Below are 20,926 nucleotides of genomic sequence, written 5' to 3' on the forward strand. Positions count from 1 at the left end.
AAATTGGACAATTGTGACTTGGTGACAGTTCCCCTAAGTTAATGTCCAACTTTTATATCCCTGTTCTTAGGTCTATTCTGTACTGATTTTCACATTGATCTTAACAGTAGTAAGAGTTCCTTTTTACCTAAAAGGTTATTTAGCATTCACTGAAAATTTTGGATGCCCACTACAAAGAAAAAAAAAAACAAAAACTTGGGAGCACACTCTATTCGGTTCAAAGTACACTTATGTGCAGGGTAGCCACGCAGGCACAAACCCATAAATCACAATCAATTCATTTTAGGAAACCTTTCTAGAATGTCTACAGAAAGGAAAATATTTGGAATTGAGTCCTCAGTGGTTGATACCTTTTAATGGCTAACTGAAAAGGTATCAACCACTGATTAATTCCAAATATTTTTCTATCTACTGGGTAACACGGTACAAAGATATATATCTTTCCTGTACAGAAAGGAATAATCAATGCATGTAATCAACATGTTTTTTTTTCCACAGGAGTGCTTATTCTATGCTATAAAATTATCAAGGCAACCATATTTTTCATGACCCAAGCCAATTTGTTACTCACTCCCAAGAGCATCAGCTTGGGCCAGCCTAAGGGCTCATACTCACTTGCGAGAGACTCACATGATTCTCCTGCAAGTCTCTCGCATGAAAACCTGGCACTGCTGCCGGCACTCGGACCAGGGCGTGCGGCTACATGTATTTCTATGCAGCCGCACTCTCTGGTCCCAGTGCTGGCGGCAGTGCCAGGTTTTCATGCGAGACTCACACGAGAATCGTGAGAGTCTCTCGCAAGTGAGTATGAGTCCTTAGAGTAATAATAGGCTCTGTTCACATATCACCTGTGGTGCCTGCCGCATCTCATTGACTTACTAAGTTTGCCAAGTTAGGCTAAGTGCACACGTACCGGAATTCTCGCGGAAATTACCGAGAGAATTCCGGAATTCCAGTCCGCGGGAAAATCGCATTTTAAATTCCCGCGGAAAAACTAGCATTTTGCAAGCGTAATTAGCTTGCAAAATGCTAGCGTTTTCCAAGCGATCTGTAGCATCTCTTGGAGAACTGATTGACAGGTTGGTCACACTCGTCAAACATAGTGTTTGACGAGTGTGACCAACTTTTTTTCTACTGAGGCTGCCTATGCGGCATCAGTAGTAAAAGATAGAATGTAAAAAAAAAAAAAAAAAAACTGTGTTATTCTCACCCTCCGACGTCCCGCGCATCCGTTCCCAGTAATCCTTTGCGAAAATGCCCGCGATGACGTCAGTTCTCGCGGGATCGCGACGTCTCGCGGTAATTCACGATGACGTCGCGCAAATGACCGCGAGGCTTTGCGATCCCGCGAGAAGGGACGTCATCGCGAGCATTTTCGCAAAGGACTACTGGGAACGAGAGCGTGGAGAGAAGCGGGAAGGCTGCGCGGGACGTCGGAGGGTGAGAATAACAATATTTTTTATTTTAAATTCTATTTTTTACAGGGATATGGTACCCAAAGCCCGGAGGACAGTCTCCTCTCCTCCGGACCATGGGTACCATCCGCAATTGTTCTGCTTACTTTCCGCATGGTGTGCACAGCCACATGCGGGAAATAAGCGGAACAATGCATTCCTATGGGTGCGGGATCGCCGCGATTCCGTAAATTAATGAGCATGCTGCGGTTTTTACCGCGAAGCGATTCCGCCGCGGTAAAAACCGCAGCATTAGCACAGCATTGCGGAATCCCATAGGAATGCATGGGATGCATATTTTTCGCGGCAAAATCGCGCAGATAAAACCGCCACAGAAACGCGAAAAAAACGCCACGTGTGAATTCAGCCTTACACTCAGGTCGCCAGCATTTTGAATGGAAAAATAGTGCTGTGTGTTGACTTCAACGCAGATGTGAACGGAGCCCAGCAGTAATGCTCCTGTCACTTGACAAGTGGATTAATTTGCTGCTGAACAATTAACAGCTGACCCTAGTCAAGTTACACTTTCCTTACAGAAGACCATTTTACAACCAGTTTTTCACAAAATATTTACAAACTATCACCTGTTTAACAACTAATCTCTACTAATCCTGGGTTCCTTACCCTGCAAGTTATTATAGGATCACAGCTGTACCAAAACAGATCTAGTAGTCAACGCACAGAGAGAATGAACTTCTAGAGGTCATTACAATGATCCCCACGTAGTTTGATATGTGCGACTAGGCAAGGCGTAGGCAGTTCTCAGATCACACCAGAAAGCGCTTTCTGTTTAGCATAAATGACCTAAAGTATAGGGTGGAAACCTCAAAGATGCCCTAGGATTGTTAGTTCATAGGGAACACAAGTGGTATTTACCAAGACATGCCAAGAACAGTGCAAAAGCACAATTTACGGTATTTCACTGCAGGTTGGGATCTGTGAACTAGTAAAGTAGATCATAGCTTAGCTGCGGCTCTCCTTTTTTGTTGCATTTCTTCTGTTGGTTAATGGCTACATAATGAAGCTTAAAAAAGCACTGCTCCAATAAATCTCTAGCACTTTGTCTGCCAGCATGTATTTTAAAACCTCAACGCCATCTATAGTGAAAGGGCATCACAGCAAGAGCCAACTCTTGTAAAATATATTAAGGGGATGTCCAGCTTCGAAAACCTATTTTTAATATAGTATTTGAATTCTTTATGGGTATGAAATGTAAAATAATTCAGCTTACTAATATACTTTATAGCTCAAATCTGCAGCAATGTTCTGGTTTTAGCACTCTTCTCTGGGATTTGAGATGTATACTTCTACTTTTGTCCTCGTATAGGCAGATCCCTTCCTTCCCCTTTTGTTAGTGACGTAATGAAGAAGGCTAAGGCTAGTTTCACACTAGCGCTTTTGAGCGCAGCTACGGCCTGCGCACGGCCGCCGCTAAACCCCGCCCCCTGCCGCGCCTACTCCGGTAGCTCCGCCTACCGGCGCATGACGCTGCATGCGTCCTGCGTCCCCTATCTTTGGCACTGAGGGCACAGGCCGTGCGCAGTATGCGTTTGGCGGCGCATGCGCCTTTTTGACGGTGCGCCGAGCGCAACCAAACTGAAGCAGGTTGCGTTTGGCGCAGGTCGGCGCACCGTCAAAAGGACGCATGCGCCACCAAACGCATACTGCGCACGGCCTGCGCCCCCAGTGATAAAGATAGGGGATGCAGGACGCATGCAGCGTCATGCGCCGGTAGGCGGAGCTACCAGCGGAGGCGTGACAGGGCTTAGCGGTGGTCGTGCGCAGGCCGTCGCTGCGCTTAAAAGCGCTAGTGTGAAACTAGCCTAAATAAGGAAGAGGAACAGCATCCGGTCTAGGTGAAAAATTGTATCAAAAATTTATTCTGCCAGTACAAAATACAACGTTTCGGCCATATTGTGGCCTTTTTCAAGTATAACATAACAGCACATATGGTGGCCTTTTATAATGTGGCACAGCCAATCACCATTTAGGTAACACCCATCACAGAAAATACATACATAAAATACATATAAATACATCCATCAGATACATATATATTCAATAGCACAGTTTATCTAGTCGTTAACAGTAATGGTCATAATCATATTAGAAATATTGCAAAAGCATTTCATATATAAACAACCATCCCCAAATCAGCCCACCAATGATCGTGATGCATCAAAGGTATCCATAGAAATAACGCACCAATCACTTGCAATAATACATATCCATGTATAAACCGCCAATCCCTAATCACATAATAATGGCGCCAACCCCAAAGGACCAATCATATGAGGACTCACATTCATGTATCGGCAGAGTTCCCTCTCACCCACATGACATCAGCAAGAGCCAGGTTGTATCAGGGGCGCGGTCTAGTGACGCGCACCACCAGGACTCATCCACCAAGAGCCGCAATTCACTCAAGAAACGGGGGGTGGGGTCACTAGTCAATCTAACATACACTGCAGTATCAGAAAGTTGGCCAAGAATCTCCATCTTATATTTGTCTGTATCCATAACAACTACCGCACCACCTTTATCTGCAGCTTTTATCGTAATAGCAGTATTTTTTGAAAGATTATCCAATGCCTGTTTTTCAGAGTATGTAAGATTCCCCCTATGTTGACCCCGAAACTCTCCCTTCAATTGTGCAATATCTCGCTCGACCAACAACTGCGGCTCTTGGTGGATGAGTCCTTGCTCAATGGACTCATTGATCAGAAGCTATCTGAATATTTGGTGGTGGATGCTCCCCAGACACCAATACTATATACGTTACCGAAAATACATAAAAGTTTGGAGAATCCACCTGGGCGTCCCATAGTATTATGTAGTAAGGTTTCGATTTATCTTGACAAAGTATTGCGATGTTTTGCTACCTCAGCACGGTCTTATATTATAGACACAAATGATTTTTTGCAGAAAATTAGTGTCGTTAAAGTTACTTCTCATATGGTGCTTGCATCCTTTGATGTGGTTTCTCTATATACGTCCATTGAGCATGATAGGGGTTTGGAGGCCGTCGATGTGGTGCCGACAGGCACGGACATGGCGCCAGAGTGTGCACAACTGGTCCTAGCACTGTTAGGTTTCATCCTCAGGAGAAATTTTTTTCTCTTTGGGGATGATTATTACCTACAGTTGCGGGGTACCGCCATGGGGTCCAATGTGGCCCCAACCTATGCTAACATCTATATGGCGGTATTCGAGGACCGGTATGTGTACAATTCCATCTACTGGTGCCATGTCCGGGCCTGGTGGCGCTACATCGACGATATCTTCTGTATCTGGGATGGTAGTCTGGAGGATCTTCTTGATTTTCAAAATGAATTGAACAATGTATTCTCTGAGCTGAAGTTTACATTGACCCACTCTTATGATCAGGTCCAATTTTTGGACACGCTGGTCTATAAGAAAGATGAGTCTCTGTATACTGATCTTTTTGTAAAAGAGACAGATAGGAATAGTCTTTTGGTGTATGATAGTAATCACCCAAGACAGATGGTGGAGTCACTTCCATGGAGTCAGATGTTACGTGTACGGAGGATTGTCAAAGAGGATGATAAGTTGGATTTAAGATTGGACCAGATGTGTACAAAATTTGTTAATACGGGCTACCCGATGGATCGAGTTAATTCTTATAGAGTTAAGGCTCAAAATATATCGGTGGAGGATTCTAGCCGTAAGCGAACTAAAGGGCCTATGAGACGTGTTCCTTTTGTCTCAACATACTGCCCAGTTAGTGGCAGGATTGGAGGTATCCTGAACAAACATTGGAGCCTCTTACAGAAGGGTCTGCCTCATATATCAGAATTTGTGGACAGGCCTTTGCTTTCATATAGATGTGGATACAACCTTAAAGATAAATTGGTAAGGTCAGATATTGGTTCATCAAAAGTCAACATACAAAGGACAATATGTACTCCTAAGATGGGCAATTTCCCATGTTTGGGATGTGCCTGTTGTGGCAACATGTTAAAGGGTGATAGTTTCAATCACCCTCGAACTGGAAAAAAATTTCTATTAAAGAAAGGTATACGTGTTCGTCAAGTTTTGTGATTTACTTGATTTTGTGCCCATGTGGGCTTATGTATATAGGAGAGACCACCATGGAGATTAGGGCTCGTATTAGTAAGCATAAGAGTTCAATTAGGACTAAAGTCGTGGAGTTGCCGATTCCGAAGCATTTTTTTTTGGAGTGTAGACATTCAGTGAACCAGTTACGATTTAGAGTAATAGATGGGGTTCCTGTATTGAGACGTGGGGGTGATAGGGTTAAGATGTTGAAGAAAAAAGAGTTGAGATGGATATCGATTCTCGATACATTGCAACCAAGGGGTTTGAACTTGGATTACAATCTACATACTTGTGTCACCTAATCCCTCACTTTGTGTCATTATCCTTTGATGTGGTTGTATATTTGTCTATGTGGCCTTTTATGGTCTTTTAATTAAATGTTTTTTTATGTTTTGGTGTTTATAGGTGATACATTTGGATGGAGTGGAGGACACGGGGACTGAACAGTCCTGAATTACGAAGAGGATGTTGTCCTTTGAGATTTTTTGTCGTTATTTCTTGCCTGCCATTCCCCGTGCCCTCTTTTCCTTTTTTCTTTTTTTGTAATTATCCCAGTTTTGCTCCTTATATAATGTGCAACGTATGTGAATCAAGGATTTCGTAAAGTATGGAATATTATTAAAGTTACTATGGATATGGTTCCTTGATTCCAAATGTCTCATATGCTGCGTTGTTTGGGAGCACTTTGGCCTATCTGTGTGGACTCATTTATTCAAGTGTGGTATTACACTTGTTTTCGCTAATCAGCGCATGCGCGAGCTTGTGAGGGAGTGCGTTGTGTGATCGCGTGCTGTGGGTCTCTGCGCGTGCGCGGTCCCCCCCGGTGGGCGGTTCGTGTGGCTGATCCCTTGCATGGCACCGCGCATGCGCGGTGCTCTGTGACGGAGACGTCACGTGACCGGGTCTGCGGGGATGTACGGCGCCCGCGCCGTGACCTGGTGGTGCACGTCACTAGACCGCGCCCGATACAACCTGGCTCTTGCTGATGTTGTCATGTGGGTGAGAGGGAACTCTGCCGATACAAGGATGTGAGTCCTCATATGATTGGTCCTTTGGGGTTGGCGCCATTATTATGTGATTAGGGATTGGCGGTTTATACATGGATATGTATTATTGCAAGTGATTGGTGCGTTATTTCTATGGATACCTTTGATGCATCACGATCATTGGTGGGCTGATTTGGGGATGGTTGTTTATATGTGAAATGCTTTTGCAATATTTCTAATATGATTATGACCATTACTGTTAACGACTAGATAAACTGTGCTATTGAATATATATGTATCTGATGGATGTATTTATATGTATTTTATGTATGGATTTTTTGTGATGGGTGTTACCTAAATGGTGATTGGCTGTGCCACACTATAAAAGGCCACCATATGTGCTGTTATGTTATACTTGAAAAAGGCCACAATATGGCCGAAACGTTGTATTTTGTACTGGCAGAATACATTTTTGATACAATTTTTCACCTAGACCGGATGCTGTTCCTCTTCCATATTTGGACTATTGTTCATTTGGGTCCATGAACCTTTGAACCTGCATCTACTCCTCCGTTGTGCTGTCAGCTGCTCTTTGTTGTGTAATGAAGAAGGCTGTCTGGCTCTTTTACCAAACATAGCTAATTCAGAAAAAAAAAAAGAGGGCAGCACAGATCGCCACTCATTTCTAATGCCCTTCTATGGGCACTAGCTTCAATTTTCTTCTTCACAGGGACCACCTAGCCACGCAGAAGGAAGTTGAAGCCAGTGCCCTAACAAGGGGAAGCCACTAGAGCAGCGTTCCCCAACCTTTCTGCCTTTAGAGGGCCGCGAGCCACATTTAGGTCCAAAAGAGAGTGACGAGCCACATCCAGCTCCCGCCCACCTCATAATAGCGACACATTGCCCCATTACTGGTATAACAGCCAAAGTTTTTTCACTGAAATTACACCAAGGCAGTGTACCAAAAGCCAGAAGTACCCACATTACCCCCACTCAGTATTCTTGAATCAACGACCCTCACCACACTGTCGCATCCAGTTTTAAGCATCTCCTCTTGACAGTTCACATCATCCAGTCTCCAGCTTACCATACTTGAATTATCTCCAAACCCCCAAGGCCAGAATATGCACATTCAGATCTGCTTTTCTGTACTGAGCTACTCACAAAATTCACTATCTGGAGATCTGCTCTTCATAGTTGTTTGCTAGGTCTGATGCTAATGCACCAAGCTGGCAGCCAGTCGAAAGCCACATATCATGGGCCTGAGAGCCACAGGTTGGGGACCCCTGCACTAGAGCTTTCATGAACGGAGACTGACATCACACAAGCAGGAAGGGGATAATTTTACCCACAGAGGTATGGCTAAACTTACGGCCAGGAGCACACGACCGCATTTTTGGTTCTAGTGCATTCCCACAAACATCAGACCAATGTTAGTCTATGGGGCATCACACGTCCAATTTCAGCGCCCTGACACAATGGAGAAGATGGAGTACTTTTGATCTCCATCTTCTCCTTACAATGTGCTCCGATTCGCTCATCTGAGTGAATCAGATTACACTATGCAGACACTGATCGGTGTTTGATCAGAGTTTCATTTGCATAATCAGCCAGATGCTCTTGGATGAGAGAATCTATGGTCATGTGACCGTAGCTTTAAAATAAGCTCTGGAAGATTCTCAATCCTGCCCAGAGGTTTTTTGTTTTTTTTTAACACTAATTATATATTGCAGAGAAATCCACATTTTACTTAAGTCATGGGATATCAAATAACAAGGTTTCAGTTTTTCAACCTTCTATGACCTGCATGTCCATATAGACAGCCTGTAGAGGTGATGCCATGACGGATTCCAAAGTGAAACTTTAAAGATTTGAATAAATAGGTATTTAAGATAGATTATAAATATACATATTTTATGATGGTTGCTAGTGAAGTAGCCTCATTTGTTACAGAATCATCAAAATTCCATAGAAGAAATACAACACAAAATAGAAAAATTACACTCCCTGAGGCAGGTAGAAGGGGGAAGGCACGCATTCAGATGCGCGCCATGGCTGTGTTTTCTGTGTGCACAGGACCTGGGATGAGGTCACAGGAGGGGGAGGAGTCAGGGGTCACATGATCAGGAGCCTCAGTGTATGCATGACTCTGCTGTGCTGGTTGCCATGGTGCTGGATGTGGGTAAGTTTACTGTATGTGTGGGGTCAGAAGGGGTTGACCGGGTGCGTGTAGCAGAGCCGCGTGTGTGCGACGTGTGCCGAGCCAAGCCGCGTGTGTGCGACGTGTGCCGAGCCGAGCCGCGTGTGTGCGGCGCAGTGTGCCGAGCCGCGTGTGTGCGGCGCAGTGTGCCGAGCCGCGTGTGTGCGGCGCAGTGTGCCGAGCCGCGTGTGTGCGGCGCAGTGTGCCGAGCCGCGTGTGTGCGGCGCAGTGTGCCGAGCCGCGTGTGTGCGGCGCAGTGTGCCGAGCCGCGTGTGTGCGGCGCAGTGTGCCGAGCCGCGTGTGTGCGGCGCAGTGTGCGGAGCCGCGTGTGTGCGGCGCAGTGTGCGGAGCCGCGCGCGCACGAGGTGGACGGAGCGGAGCCGCGCGCGCACGAGGTGGACGGAGCGGAGCCGCGCGCGCACGAGGTGGACGGAGCGGAGCCGCGCGCGCACGAGGTGGACGGAGCGGAGCCGCGCGCGCACGAGGTGGACGGAGCGGAGCCGCGCGCGCACGAGGTGGACGGAGCGGAGCCGCGCGCGCACGAGGTGGACGGAGCGGAGCCGCGCGCGCACGAGGTGGACGGAGCGGAGCCGCGCGCGCACGAGGTGTGCGGAGCCTCGTGCGTACGAGGTGTGCGGAGCGGAGCCTCACGTGTTTGAGGTGTGCGGAGCGGAGATGTGCGTGTATTTTGGCATGGGGGGCCCCATTTGAAAGTTCGCACCAGGGTCCACAACGTTGTCGTTACGCCACTGCTCACGCTAGAGGAGAGGAGGAGTGCTCCGTAGTGGCTGTGGCCCTGTGTGATGACATCCCTCTGGCGCTGTGTAATGACATCACCCCAACGCGCAGAGAGCGGAGGCATGACTTTCCCCCATTGATGGATTTTGCAGGTGACTGTGGGTGTACAGCGAGATGATAGCGCCTATCATCCGCTGAGGTAAGCTGTACATGGCAGCTAACAACCTATTTGAACGGCCACGATCGGTATTAGCACCGATCGCGGCCGTTTAATCCCTTAGACACCGCTATAAATTGTGACTGTATTAAGTTTGAAAAGAATGCGGCCCGCCAGCTTAATTTTTTTTATGCGAGGCCCATTTACTCTACCGAGTTTGAGACCCCTGATATATAGGGCTTTTTTTTTTTTTTTTAAATTACAGAGCAGCTTCAGAGAGCAACTCTTGAAAGCCCATGTACTTGCAGATTTAACTCTTTCGTGCGCAAGCAATTTTTTTTTTCATTGAAGCACCTTCCCCTCCCACCCCTCTTTCTTTCCTGAGCCACAACTTTTATTCTTCTGTTGGCATAGAAAAGTGCCATTTTATTTTTTTTTTTTGGGGGGGGGACAAAAGTGGTAGTTTTGCCGGACACTATCTATCTCACCATACAATGCAAAATGAGGAAAAAAATTCCAAGTGTGGTTAAATAGGAATAAAATTTGTCCTACTGATTTCGCTAAGGTTTTGTTTTTATCATGTTCGTTGGTTATGTGAAAAAAATGACCTAGCCAGGTCAGTATGACAACAGATGCCAAATACCTATGCAGTTCTTAACCCCTTTCTGTCATGTGACGTACTATCCCGTCCATGTGTCCTGGGACTTAATTCCCAGGGACAGGATAGTACGTCACAGCGATCAGCGGCGCCCAAGTGGTGAGCGCAGCTGATCGCAGCCGGGTGTCAGCTGATTATCACAGTTGACACACGGCACAATGTGTCAGGGGCGGTCACGGACCGTCCCCGACACGTTAACCCCTTGCACACCGCGATCAAACACGATCGCGGTGTACCGGTGGTTAAAAGGAAGCATCGGCAGGGAGGGGGCTCCCTCCGTGCTTCCCTGAGCCCCCCACAGCAGCGCAATGTGCAGCGCTGCTGCAGGGTGGCTCCATCCCTGCAGGTCCCCGAATCCAAGATGGCGACGGGGACCTTCGGGGGCCTGCAGGGAGCTGGCTTCCTCATGCCTGCAAAGCGCACGCAAGGAGGAAGCCTTGTGCAGTGCCTGTGACAGATCGCTGATCTGTCACAGTGATCTGTGATGTGAGAGATCAGCGATCTGTCACATGACAGTTATGTCCCCCCTGGGACAATGAAATAAAGTAAAAAAAAAAAAAAAAAAAAAGTAAAAATAATAAAATCGCTAAATGAATTTTAAAAAAATAAATATTCCCTAATAAATTCATTTTTTGGAAATAAAAAAAAAATAAAATAAAAAGTACACATTTGGTATTGCCGAGTCCGTAACGACCCGCCCTATAAAACTGTCCCATTAGTTAACCCCTTTAGCGAACCCCTTAAAAATAAAAAAAACGAAGCAAAAAATGATTTATCATACCGCCGAACAAAAAGTGCAATAACGCGCGATCAAAAAGACGCATATAAATATGCATGGTACCGCTGAAAACGTCATCTTATTCCGCAAAAAACGAGCCGCCACACAGCGTTATCAGTGAAAAAATAAAAAATTTATAGCTCGCAGAATAAAGAGATGCAAAAATATTTTTTATATAATTTTTCATTGCATAAAAGCGCCAAAACATAAAAAAGACTTAAATGAGGTATTGCTGTAACTGTACTGACCCAAAGAATACAAGGGCTTTATCAATTTTACCACACGCGGAACGGTGTAAACGCACCCCCCAAAAGAAATTCATGAAACGCTGGGTTTTATTCATTCAGCGTCCCAAAAATCAGAATAAAAAGCGATCAAAAGATGTCACGTGCCCGAACATGATACCAATAAAAGCGTCAACTTGTCCCGCAAAAAATAAGACCTCACATGACTCAGTGGGTCAAAATATGGAAAAATTATAGCTCTCAATATGTGGTGATACAAAAACTATCCTTACAATAAAAAGTGTCTTTTAGCGTGTGACAGCTGCCAAATATAAAAACCGCCATAAATAGTAAATCAACCCCCCCCGTTATCACCCCCTTAGTTAGGGAAAAATAATAAAATTAAAAAAATGTATTTATTTCCATTTTCCCATTAGGGTTAGGGGTGTGTTGGGGTTAGGGTTGGAGTTATAATTGGGGGGTTTCCACTGTTTGGGCACATCAGGTGCTCTCCAAATGCAACATGGCGTCTGATCTCAATTCCATCAAATTCTGCGTTGAAAAAGTCAAATGGTGCTCCTTCCCTTCCAAGCTCTGCCATGCTCCCAAACAGTGTTTTACCCCCACATATAGGGTATCAGTGTACTCAGTACAAATTGCAAAACAACTTTTGGGGTCCAATTTCTCCTGTTACCCTTAGGAAAATAAAAAATTGGGGGCAAAAATATCATTTTTGTGGAAAAAAAGGATTTTTTTTATTTTCACGCCCGGGCGTTATAAACTTCTGTGAATCACTTGGGGGTTCAAAGTGCTCACTACACATCTAGATAAGTTCCTTGGGGGTCTAGTTTCCAAAATGGGGTCACTTGTGGGGAGTTTCAATAGTTTAGGTACATCAGAGGCTCTCCAAACGCACATGACACCCGCAGAACATTCCATCTAAGTCTGCATTCCAAAACGTCACTACTTCCCTTCCGAGCCGACGTGTGCCCATACAGTAGTTTTCTCCCATATATGGGGTGTCAGCATACTCCGGACAAATTGAACAACTTTTGGGGTACAATTTCTCCTGGTACCCTTGGGAAAATAAAAAAAAATTGGTTACTTAAAGATCATGTTTGTGGAAAAAATACGATTTTGTTATTTTCACGCCCGGACGTTATAAACTTCTGTGAAGCCCTTGGGGGTTCAAAGTTCTCACCATACATCTAGATAAGTTCCTTGGGGGTCTAGTTTCCAAAATGGTGTCATTTGTGGGGGGTTTCCACTGTTTTGGTACATCAGGGGTTTTCCAATCACGACATGATGTCCGATCTCAATTACAGCCCAAAAAAGTCATAAGGCGCTGCTTCCCTTCTGAGCTCTGCCATGCGCCCAAATAGTCGTTTACACCCACATATGGGGTATCAGCGTACTCAGGACAAATTGCACAATAACTTTTAGGGTCCTGTTACCCTTGGGAAAATAAAAATTTGGGGTGAAAAAAAAATCATTTTTGTGGAAAAATATGATTTTTTTAATTGTGCCGCTGTACGTTATAAACTTCTGTGAAGCACTTGTTGGTTCAAAATTCTCACCACATATCTAGATAAGTTCCTTGGGGGGTCTAGTTTCCAAAAAAAGAGGCAATTGTGGGGGGTTTCCACTGTTTAGGTACATCAGGGGCTCTCCAAACGTGACATGGCGTCCGATCTGAATTCTAGCCAATTTTGCATTGAAAAAGTCAAACGGCGCTCCTTCCCTTCTGAGCTCTGCCATGCGCCGAAACAGTCGTTCCCCCCCACATATCAGGTATCAGCGTACTCAGGACAAACTGCACAATAAGTTTTGCAGTCCAACTTCTCCTGTTACCCTTGGTAAAATAAAAAAAATTGAACCTGAAGTATTTTTTTTGTGAAAAAAAGTTAAATGTTAATTTTTATTTTTTTTTTAAATATTCAAAAAATTTCTGTGAAGCACCTGAAGGGTTAATAAACTTATTGAATGTGGTTTTGAGCACCTTAAGGGGTGCCGTTTTTAGAATGGTGTCACTTTTGGGTATTTTCTATCATATAGACCCCTTAAAGTGGCTTCAAATGTGATGTGGTCCATAAAAATAAAATGGTGTTGCAAAAATGAGAAACTTTTAACCCTTATAACTTCCTGAGAAAAAAAAAAAAATTTGGGTTCCAAAATTGTTTACTTTACATCAGCAAATGTGGGAAATGTTACTTAAGTTTTTTGTGTGCCGTATCTCTGTGTTTAAGGGCATAAAAATTCAAAGTTGGAAAATTGCGAAATTTTCGCCAAATTTCCGTTTTTTTCACAAATAAACGCAAGTCATATGAATGAAATTTTACCACTAGCATGAAGTACAATATGTCACGAGAAAACATTGTCAGAATCACCAGGATCCATGGAAGCGTTCCAGAGTTATTACCTCATAAAGGGACAGTGGTCAGAATTGCAAAAATTGGCCCGGTCATGAACGTGCAAACCACCCTTGAAGTTTGAATTGTGTTTTCAGACACCCCTAACTTATTTTTTTTCTTTTCGCAATGACCAAAAAAACTCTGCAAGTTTAGCATTCATTTACTGTATGGGTCAATTAATTTTTGACTTTTAAGAACGTGGCGATACAGTATGTGTTTTTTGTCTCCTTTATTATTAAAGAGATTATTCAAAGTTTTGGTTACATTTTAAAAGTGGTTCTTTTTTGCTACTAAAATCCGTTTAGGATCCTACTATTTATTGTTAAAATGACATTCTCCTATATAGCACAGCCACAGGCTGCAGACCCCCAGCTGCCATGGTAGCTGATGTGAGCCGATGCATGCACTTTGGCAATCATGCTATTTAACCCCTTAACCCCCCCAAGGGTGGTTTGCACGTTCATGACCGGGCCAATTTTTACAATTGTGACCACTGCCCATTTATGAGGCAATAACTCTGAAAAGCTTCCATGGATCCCGGTGATTCTGACATTGTTTTCTCGTGACATATTGTACTTCATGTTAGTGGTATTTCTCATTTTTGCAACACCATTTTATTTTTACGGACCACATCACATGAAGCCACTTTGAGGGGTATATACGATAGAAAATACCGAAAAGTGACACCATTCTAAAAATTGCACCCCTTAAGGTGCTCAAAACCACATTCAAGAAGTTTATTAACCCTTCAGGTGCTTCACAGGAATTTTTTGAATATTTTTTTTTTAAAAAAAAAAAGGACATTTAACTTTTTTTTCACAGAAAAAATACTTCAGGTTCAATTTTTTTTTTTTTTTTACCAAGGGTAACAGGAGAAATTGGACTGCAAAAGTTTTTGTGCAGTTTGTCCTGAGTACGCTGATACCTGAAATGTGGGGGGAACCACTGTTTCGGCGCATGGCAGAGCTCAGAAGGGAAGGAGCGCCGTTTGACTTTTTCAATGCAAAATTGGCTGGAATTCAGATCGGACGCCATGTCACTTTTGGAGAGCACCTGATGTACCTAAACAGTGGAAACCCCCCACAAGTGACCCCATTTTTGGAAACTAGACCCCCAAGGAACTTATCTAGATATGTGGTGAAAACTTTGAACCCACAAGGACTTCACTGAAGTTTATAACGTACAGCGGTACAATTAAAAAAATCATATTTTTTCCACAAAAATGATCTTTTCACCCGCAATTTTTATTTTCCCAAGGGTAACAGGACCCTAAAAGTTATTGTGCAATTTGTCCTGAGTACGCTGATACCCCATATCTGGGTGTAAACGACTATTTGGGCGCATGGCAGAGCTCAGAAGGGAAGCAGCGCCATTTGACTTTTTTGGCTGGAATGGAGATCGGACACCATGTCGCGTTTGGAAAGCCCCTGATGTACCAAAACAGTGAAAACCCCCCACAAATGACACCGTTTTGTAAAACTAGACCCCCCAAGGAACTTATCTAGATGTGTGGTGAGAACTTTGAACCCCCCAGTGCTTCACAGAAGTTTATAATGCCCAGCCGTGAAAATAAAAAAAAATCATATTTTTTCCACAAACATAATCTTTTAGTCACCAATTTTTTTTATTTTCCCAAGGGTACCAGGAGAAATTGGACCCCGAAAGTTGTTGTCTAATTTGTCCTGAGCACGCTGATACCCCATACGTGGGAGAAAACTACTGTATGGGCACATGTCAGGGCTCGGAAGGGAAGTAGTGACGTTTTGGAATGCATACTTTCATGGAATGGACTGCGGGTGTCATGTTGCATTTGGAGAGCCCCTAATGTACCTAAACAGTGGAAACCCCCCACAAATGACACCATTTTGGAAACTAGACACCCCCCCCACGGAACTTATCTAGATATGTGGTGAGCACTTTGAACCCCCCAGTGCTTCACAGAAGTTTATAACACCCGGGGGTGAAAATAAAAAAATCTTTTTTTTTTCCACAAAAATGATATTTTTGCCCCCAATTTGTTATTTTCCTAAGGGTAACAGGAGAAATTGGACCCCAAAAGTTGTTTTGCAATTTGTCCCGAGTACGCTGATACCCTATATGTGGGGGTAAAACACTGTTTGGGCGCATGGCAGAGCTTGGAAGGGAAGGAGCACCATTTGACTTTTTCAACGCAGAATTGGCTGGAATTGAGATCAGACGCCATGTTGCATTTGGAGAGCACCTGATGTGCCCAAACAGTGAAAAACCCCCAATTATAACTCCAACCCTAACCCCAGCCCTAACGGTAAAATGGAAATAAATACATTTTCTTTTAATTTTAATTATTTTTCCCTAACTAAGGGGGTAATAACGGGGGGTTTGATATACTATTTTTGGCGGTTTTTATTTTTGGCAGCTGTCACACGCTAAAAGACGGTTTTTATTGTAAAAATAGTTTTTGCATCACCACATATTGAGAGCTATAATTTTTCTATATTTTGACCCACAGAGTCATGTGAGGTCCTATTTTTTGCGGGACGAGTTGACGTTTTTATTGGTATCATTTTCGGGCACGTGACATCTTTTGATCGCTTTTTATTCCAATTTTTGGGACGCAGAATGAACAAAAACCAGCGTTTCATGAATTTCTTTTGGGGGGTGCGTTTACATCGTTCCGCCTGTGGTAAAATTGATAAAGCGCTTTTATTCTTCGGTTCAGTACGGTTACCGCAATACCTCATTTAAGTCTTTTTTTATGTTTTGGCGCTTTTATGCAATGAAAAATATAATTATATAAAAAATAATTATTTTTGCATCGCTTTATTCTGCGAGCTATAACTTTTATTTTTTTGCTGATGATGCTGTATGGTGGCTCGTTTTTTGCGGGACAAGATGACGTTTTCAGCGGTACCATGGATATTTATATGCGTCTTTTTGATCACGCGTTAGTGCACTTTTTCTTCGGCGGTATGATAATAAATCATTATTTTTTGCTTCGTTTTTTATTTTTAAGGGGTTCGCTAAAGGGGTTAACTAATGGGACAGTTTTATAGGGCGGGTCGTTACGGACGCAGCGATACCAAATATGTGTAATTTTATTTATTTTTTTGTTTTTTTTATTTCCAAAAAATGAATTAGGGAATATTTTTTTTTTTTTAAATTTATTTAGCAATTTTTAAAAAATTATTCTTACACTTTCTTTAAGTTTATTACAATGTTCCGGGGGGGGACATAACTGTCATGTGACAGATCAGCGATCTGTCACAGGCACTGCACAAGGCTTCCTCCTTGCCTGCACTTTGCAGGCATGAAGAAGCCAGCTCCCTGCAGGCCCCCGAAAGTACCCGTCGCCATCTTGGATTCGGGGACCTGCAGGGATGGAGCCCCCCGCAGCAGCGCTGAACATTGCGCTGCTGTGGGGGGCTCAGGGAAGCACGGAGGGAGCCCCCTCCCTGCCGATGCTTCCCTTTAACCCCCGGTACACCGCGATCGTGTTTGATCGCGGTGTGCAAGGGGTTTACGTGTCGGGGGCAGTCCGTGACCGCCCCTCACACATTGTGCCGGGTGTCAGCTGTGATAATCAGCTGACACCGGGCCACGATCAGCGGCGCTCACCATGTGGGCGCCGCTGATCGCTGTGACGTACTATCCCGTCCCTGGAAATTAAGTCCCAGGGCACATGGACGGGATAGTACGTCACATGACAGAAAGGGGTTGAAGAGGACTTGCCAGCAGACAAAGTAAACAGTTTTTGCTCTTATTTAATATCTTTTACACCCCAGAGTATTCAGTTTTTTTTTTTTTTTTAATCAGTCAGGTTTCAGAGATATGTTCCTTTTTAATTAGCATTTATTTGTATGGTCTTTACTAAGAGGGGGTTTCTCACAAAATTCTCTGAGCAACACCCCACTGGTAAATATCAGAGAAATTAGCACTAAATAAAGAGGTCCATATAACTAGAACAGAATGGCAGATTTATAATAAAAAAATAAAGCAAAGTCGAATAGTCAGAATAGCAGTGGGAATGAAAATGATCAAACACTTGCAACTTTTTACATGTTGAGAGGTCCTGGCTGTGTATTGCAACCGCCATCTCCTCTCCTGTGTATGATGCAGGCTCTGTATACCGGCACCCGATGTGTGACCTACCATTGCATCACATGTTATGAAGGGGTTATATGAAACGTATGCTCATTATATTGTGACGTGAAACAACATGGACATTAGGTACATAAAAGTTACTAAGACAAGCACAATGGTCTCCCACTGGTGGCACTGTGCTACGGTCACAAGCCTATATTTTCAGTCTGAGTGCTGTCTGTGAAGAAAAATAAACTGATCACATTCAGACCAATGTTATTCAATAGGGCTGTACAGATGACTTTGTTTTCCATACCGAATGTTTGTGTCAAAGGGGAAAAAAAATGCACTAGTCTCTACTGTATTTCGGATGACTTGCATATTCAGATTCCTTTGAGATCAAATGTAGAGCATCACAATTCATAGGAAAGCATTTGGTTTTGCAGATTTTAATAAACTACTCATTTATAAACACATATGCTCTACAGATGACAAAACACAAAGGAGGAAAAAAAATTTTTACACACTTGTGTCAGCTTAGCCTTAAAGTATGTGGACTCGCCAAGGAAAAGGGATCATCCAAAGTGGATAATCCTTTTTAACAACGACCTGTCAGCTCTCCAGCATATTAGTTTAAAAACTAAGGAAACACTGGAGTATATTTTTTTACTGTACATCTCAAAAGTGATGGTTTGTCAGCATTCGTGGTGTCTAGGAGTGCCATCAAACCAGTGTTTGGACCACTCACTGAACAGAAAGAAATTAGGTATCCTAGAAATAGGTTTTGAGAAATAGAAGAAAAGAAAAAAAAAAGCCGGAAAAGACTAGGAGAAAAAAAGGCTAATAGAGAGACGATAGAAAAATTGCTTAAAATAGTAACTACACTATTTTTCCCTGCCATAAATCAATAAAGAGTACAAGTGAATATAAGAAAATGGAAGGAAACCAAGCAAAAAAGCACAAAGCGAAACTAGGGAGTAATGACCAGCACAGAATACAAGTCTTAATGACCAGAGAAGTGGTAGCTTTCACGTACCCACACATGCCGGCTTATTCTGAAAACTGAAAAGTCCTGGAGACATTACACATGGAAAAGCAAAAATCGAATAGTCGTTAGGGTACAGAACCTTTGCAATATCACCAGGGCTGTGGAGTCGGTAAGCCACAGTTGCGACTCCGACTCCTGGATTTTATCAGGCTCCGACTCCTTCATAAATGGCCAATTCATAACAACAAATTTACTGTTGTAAAATATTAAACATCGTGCTTATTCAGTTTCTCACCATCATATAAGTAATCAGACCACTTAGAGCAAAAACTACATTTATTAGAATACAATTAGAATATAGCAAATAACTTTTATAAACTTTTCTAAACTGTAAGTAAATATGCAATAAACACTTTTATGCAGTTAATAAGAAGAAATCTATAAATTTGTCCTCAGAAAAAGTATTGCCTCTGTCAGATCCTCCTTCATGGATGCCCTCAAATCTGATCTAATTATTTTGAGAGCAGAGAACAACCTCTCTACACTAACTTGTGTTGATGGCAAAGCAGTAACCACTCGGGCAACATCTCTGACAATGTCAGGATACAGAGGAATCGCTTGTTGCACTGTTATTTTTGATGAACGGTCAAATTTCTCAATTTCTTTTAGTGCACATGAAAAATTCTGCTGAAATGTACTGGCTGTGTTGGGGATGACTCTTCTTCTATGCGGGAACGCTTTGCACGGTCCTTGTGATCCAAATATTTTTCGAAATTAAATTCTTCATCAGTTGATGATGAGGGTGAAGATGTGGAAGGACGACCAAATTCTTCTTGTTCCTCCTGACTGTTCTGCAACCCTTTCATCCTTACTGCTATTTCAAACAGAGCTTCTTTTCCTTTACTTAGCTGTTGATCATCTAGAAGAATCCGATGCATTGGGTCTACATAAACAGCTGCCAAAAGAATGTTATTTTGTAATAGTAGCGCCTCTCTCCGTTTCATTGATGTAGCAATGCCACTTGCAATTAACCCTCCTCTTTGGGACAGGCAAAACATCAGGTTCTTCCACTCCTCTAAGAAAATACCTGGAGTTAAGTCCTCTGCTTGTAATTTTTTAGTCACTGTAAATGGGTGCTCTAGCAATTTTTCCAGCTCAGTCACCTGATTCCACTGACTTTCATTTAGCGTCAGTTGAGGGTTAGCCATGTCTACATGATAGGTTTTCAGTTCAACCAAGCGCTGAATCATTAAGTAAGTACTGCCCCATCGTGTGGCTTGATCAATAATTGCTCCTTTTCCAGCACGTCTCTTCAAAATTGAGTCAACTTTAGGGGTTCTAGCAACAGTAGCCAATTTTCTCACCTTGCCAATCAGTGCAGCAGCATGTCCTTCTTGCAGACTGTCTCTTATAGCCAGCTGTAGCGTATGCACAACACAGCGCATGTGATGAACGAAAGAACATATTGACACAGTTTCAACAAGATCATCTAAACTATCATGTTGCTGTTCATCTGAAGCAACTTCAGTTTGCTCCTCAGTTACAATACTGTGTTCCTCTATTTCAAACATTTCTGTGTCTGTGGACCCAGAATGTTCTTCTAGCTGCTGGTCACCATCATTACTCTCATTCATTAGCTTAATAGTACTTATCATATTTGAAGCATTGTCAGTTACGACAGAAAGAACTTGCTCTTTTTTAAGTTCATAGTCTTGCAGAACCTTTTCCACCAAGACCTGGAGAAACTCACTGGTGTGATGAGCTTTGGTGTCTTTTACTGCCAATGTCTTGGTAACTATTTCATTTTTGTCACAAACAAATCGGACATTGATGGCAAAATAGTTCACTCTGTGACGTGTGCAGGCATCCATTTTAAGAAACAGAAAGCGTCCCTTGAGAGTTTTTTTAAGTTCTTCCTTTTGTTTAAAAGCTTCTTCGATTACTAATTTTCTAATACTCTCGCTCTCCAGAGAAACACCAAGCTTGCGGGCCATTTCCCCATTCAGACACATAAAAGCTGGTCGTGAAAATAATGAAATAGGCACACTATCCTTTACAACAAGCTCTATGATCTGTTTTTAAATGTATCTACTGTCATTGTCACAGTAACTTTGTCACTGACAAAATATCTTGCAACTGATGGCTGCAAAGTTCTCTGCTCCTTTGTTTGGCTGGAAGAGCTGGGCACTGGTT

The 20,926-nt window shown here is 43.1% G+C and overlaps 1 protein-coding gene across 5 annotated transcripts in view; it reads right to left on the reverse strand.

Annotated features, from left to right (window-relative positions):
* The window catches only part of THRAP3 (thyroid hormone receptor associated protein 3), a 115,718-nt gene that overhangs the window by 49,823 nt on the left and 44,969 nt on the right, over window positions 1-20,926 (reverse strand). The window lies entirely within an intron of this gene.

The sequence above is a fragment of the Dendrobates tinctorius genome, unplaced genomic scaffold, assembly GCF_039654945.1.
Source record: "Dendrobates tinctorius isolate UK_male_01 unplaced genomic scaffold, ASM3965494v1 ptg000015l, whole genome shotgun sequence".
Taxonomy (NCBI): Eukaryota; Metazoa; Chordata; class Amphibia; order Anura; family Dendrobatidae; genus Dendrobates; species Dendrobates tinctorius.